Here is a 4811-nt window from a genome sequence, read left to right as displayed (position 1 = left end):
TTAGTGGTACGAGTTGTGAAAAGTGTGATTCACAATTTGTGCACCAAGCACCTTCTCAAGCTGCTCCAGAAGCCCCTGCTCAGGCACTTGCACCAGTTGATGCCCAGGTGGTTGAGATCGACCTCTCCCAGCCAAACTACTCCGATGCACAACAGTCCCAACATAGTCAAGAGGTAGTTGCATTTAGTTTCACAATTCATACTAAAAATTGTTGTCCACATTCAACTGAATTTATGTCCTACTGAAACAGGATCCACCTGCGAGGCCATCCAAGTTGCAGACCAGAAGGAGGTCCTCCACACTACCATCAGGATCGATCACTATGGATCCACTACAAGGAGCAAGCTCAGCCACATCTTTCAGACTGGCCAACTTCCTGAAATTTGTCCCAACACCTGGTTTCAAGTCACCAAGGAAGAAGAAATGAAGATGTACCTGATCTGTGCAGCCTATTTTGGATGAAACTTTGAATCTTTTTGTGAATCATACTTTTTATTTTGTGGGTTGAATTTATGACAGTAGACTTTTAATATATTTGAATACAATATGACAATGATGGCACTCTGTATCCTTTAGCTAAGGTGTATTTTGGAATTAGAACTACTCTTTACTTGTCTGGAGAGTTGTCTTTAATATGGCAGGATTATTGTTACTTTTGTTAAAACTTATTGATATGGTTATTATTATTATGACAATTTCTTCCAGCTTTAATTATGCTACTTCAGATGCATTTTTTGCAATTTTTTTCAACAATTTCATTGAATGACAGAAAACAACTAGGAAATTTGAGAAGGAGAATTTTTCTTTCTTCTAATACACTTACACCCTGAACACAATAACACAAACTCATCTTCAAGCTTTAACTACCAACATAAAACTAACAACAAAAACTATAAACAATGCCAAAACTAAAATGTATATTTTTTGGGTTCTAACTTCAGCCTCTATCTTTCCAATTCTCCAAGCCAAATTCACCCTAACTTGGTCACCATCCACAGTAGAAATTACCCTTCCTCTGAGATCTTCTTCTCCAATGTCAGTCTAGACAAACAAACCACACCACCTCTTACCATTAATATTGTAGTTAGGGCACCCGAAGAATGGCTTGTTAGGGTTAGCCTCTGTTGTGGACCACCGAAGAACAGGACGGCACCCACACCCACACCACTGTGGAACACCCGATGCTCTACTTCGACTGGAACTCCTTGTGTTGGACCGCATGAAACTCTGGCTCCCACTTACAATCATGATGGTAAACTCGGAAGGGATGAGGAGACGAAGAACCAGAGAGAAACAGGAAGAAGAAGAAAATGATGAGGTCACAGGATGAACTTAGGTTTTAAAAGGGGGATAAGGACTAAATTGGAGCAAATCAAACTTTAAGCCACGTCATATAACCGTTAGTGTGTCCAGCGTGGCAATATTTGGCCACGCCTCCGGTGACGAAAAATAGGCTAAGGACTAACGTGGTGCATTTTTTCGAATCTGGGGGACTAATTTAGTGCAATCGGGATCTGAAGGACTAAATCGGTGCAACTCGTCAATCTCAGGGACCAAAATGGGGCTTAACTCGAAGTTTTACCCTCTAACACTCTAATTACCCGAATGGTGTATGTGTAAAAATCTCTTTAAATTGAATTTTATATTTCCTTAAGTAATCTTAAATCTTTTTCTTTCTTTCTTTTTTTGACTATAAATAATCTTAAATCTTTTACAAAACCCCTTCTGCTTTTTTTTTTTTTGGGGGTCTTTTTTGTTAGGGTTTTTTTTATGTCTTTTTACCATCTCTTCTTTCTCAAGATCTAAGAAGTATAGGGGCCGAAACAGTTTTTGGTCTAAAGAGCCCATAACAAAGCGATAAATAATGGTCTCAAACAGGAGACTAGGCCTAATTTAGAATGACATTTATTATCGATATTGCCCAAAATTTAAACCAAGATCTTAGTCCAAAACCAAAAACTGCAATTGAGATTGGAAGGGGGAAAAAGATTAAATAATAAAAAAAATTTACAAAAATCAAATTGGGTTAATCAACTTATTAGTCCGTTTAAACAAATATCGAGATTGGATTCCTGCGTTATGACCCAAAAAAAAAAATCCACAAAGATTTCAAATGGGTTTGATTTTTGAGAATAGAAAACATTCTAGTTCAAAGATTCCCTTTCACAACTTCCTTCATGGGACTTTAGCTGAATATGTAAATCTCTCTACGTTTTTAATAAAATATATCCTAACTAGAATTAAAGTTCTTGAAATTTCGTGTGGTTAAAGAATATGGGATGAAACTTTGGTGCCCGTCTCTAACACTTGTTTACTTCATCAAATTATGTGTTGATACACCTTGTAGCAAGATTATCTTAACTTAGGAGTATTATTGATGGGTAATATATAATAATGTTATTCAAAGCATAAAGTCCATGAGCATGTTCCTTTTTTGGTGGAATACATAAAAGATGGGTGGTTGGTTTCTATATATGGAAGGAGTCAAGTAACATGGCTATGGGGAACACTTTGGTCTCTAATATGTCTTTGTTTTTGGATCTCAATTCTCTTTTCAAACCCTATCATCTCCAACTCAAATTGCCTCATAACCAACGTGCATGCCAAATGATCTGTTTCTAGTCCTCTCTTACACATACATAAACCTAATTTCTTTTTCTTCTTCTCTCCTTTTTTTTTTAGAATACACAACTTTGTGTCATTTGGTATTTTTTAAGTAGATTTGTTGAACTTTAAAAATAGGTTTAATTTAATTATTTTATTGGTCTTTATAGTTTGACTAAATTTATAATTAGGTCTCTATAATTTTTTTAAAATTGGATCTCCATACTACTTTTAATTTTATAATTTGGTCATTTCTAATACGTGGGGCGTTAATTTTTTTTTTCTAATTTTAGTTACTATATGCTTATTATTGCATGGGTGGCGGTCTCTTTAGTCTTTAGTGATCTAGTGATCCCTAACATAGTAAAATTATTAAACAAATATTTAAGAGAGAATACTCTATATATTAACTTTCAATGCTGCGTTGACAAGTAGACATACATGTATTTAGAAATTAGGATTGATAGATACTATTGCAACATATTGTTCCTGATGATCATTGTCTTCTGGGGAACTGTGGTTGATTTAATTTGTACATAGGAAATTGTGGATGTGCTTGCTGATCCCAGATTTAATCAATTGCTGAATAATATGCATCATATTATATTATATATTAGGATACATGTTCTTATGTTATGTTCTAAGAATATTTATTATGATTATAAATTAAATTTTTTATTAAAAATATAAAAAAAAATTAATTTTTAGTATATTTATTTTATATTTATTAAAAAATTTAATTTTTTATTATTAATAATTTTATTATATATCCTTAAGACATGTAGTAGTTAAACCCTATATGTTATCATTTTTTTATGCTCCTATTTGTTTTCATTGAACAATAGAATAGTCTTTGGATTAGAGAATAGAAGCAATTATTAGGGTGTACATTAAAATTTAAATAGTCAACAAATAAACATGTAGACACGCAACTAGATTGTTGTTAATTATTTTTCCCTCTTTTTTCTTTCTAAAATAAGAAAAAAAGTAACTAATGATAAGTATTTTTATTTTTTAAGATTTCAAGCTTGATTTTGAAAATATAAGATATTTGAATTAATACCCAATTTTAGTTTTTGATTATTTATCCGAAGGACAAAGTAGCACTCTATAATTCAAAAAATTTTAATTGGTTTTCAATTATTTAAGTAATTAGTTTAATTAATTTTTAATAATTTAAGTAATTAATCTAGACATTCTTTATAAATAATGATCTACTGATGTATTAAAAATCGTTTAAACTCATTACTTGAATAATTGAATACCAAGTAAAAATTTTTAAATTATAACAATTATTTTTGTATGAAAATAATTTTATGAGCATCAGCTTATTATCAGAGTCAAATTTTTTATAATAAAATTTAAATGGGGAAAAGTAGAAATCCAAAGAAAGAAAAAAAGGAGAGAGAGAAGAGAGATGCTGATTAGGGGAAGCAGAGGCACATGGGAAGAGGGAACATGTGGAGAAGATTCAGAGCACTTTGTGTTGATGGAATTGAAAATTGAATTTATGAGGGAAATGAAATGAAAGAAGAGCAACAAGGAATAACATGGTGTCACCCTAGCTACTCCAAAAGGCTTTGCAGCCAAACCTTCCCAATTGTAACCAAAGAAGCCTACTGCTCAAACTGTAGCCCACGCTACTCAGGTACACCTGGTGGGCCCCATCCCATGCCCCCCATGGCCCCATTACTAGCCCACCCTTCAAGATCACTATATTTATTTTTTTAATTCTTTATAAATTTAATTATAATGTAATTATAAAGCAGACCTTTTTTTTTTGTTTGAATAAATGACCATTACGAAAACACTGACATATGTATCTACACTAAATCGAAACTAAACTTGTACTCATATAAGATGCCCTTTGTGTGACAAAAATACCCTATCTTTGGAGGATTGGAGTGCCACATAGGATACTTTTGTCACACGGAAGGCATCTTGCGTGGGTACAAGTTTAATTTCCATCTAGTGTGGGTACATATGTCAGCGTTTTCATCTTTCATGGGTATAAATAGTCATTTATTCATTTTTTTATAGTATCCTCTAATTTCAGATTGATAAGTTAAAAATTATTTTATTGTAGATTAGACTTCTATATAACAATTTGTTGCGGACTAATAGATTGTTACATCTTTAAAATAGAATTTGATTTTTCGATACTTGTTTAAACAGACTAATAAAATAATTATTAGATTAATATAACT

The sequence above is a fragment of the Arachis ipaensis genome, chromosome B10, assembly GCF_000816755.2.
Source record: "Arachis ipaensis cultivar K30076 chromosome B10, Araip1.1, whole genome shotgun sequence".
In the NCBI taxonomy this organism is placed as follows: Eukaryota; Viridiplantae; Streptophyta; class Magnoliopsida; order Fabales; family Fabaceae; genus Arachis; species Arachis ipaensis.
Note: the sequence above shows the minus strand (reverse complement) of the source record.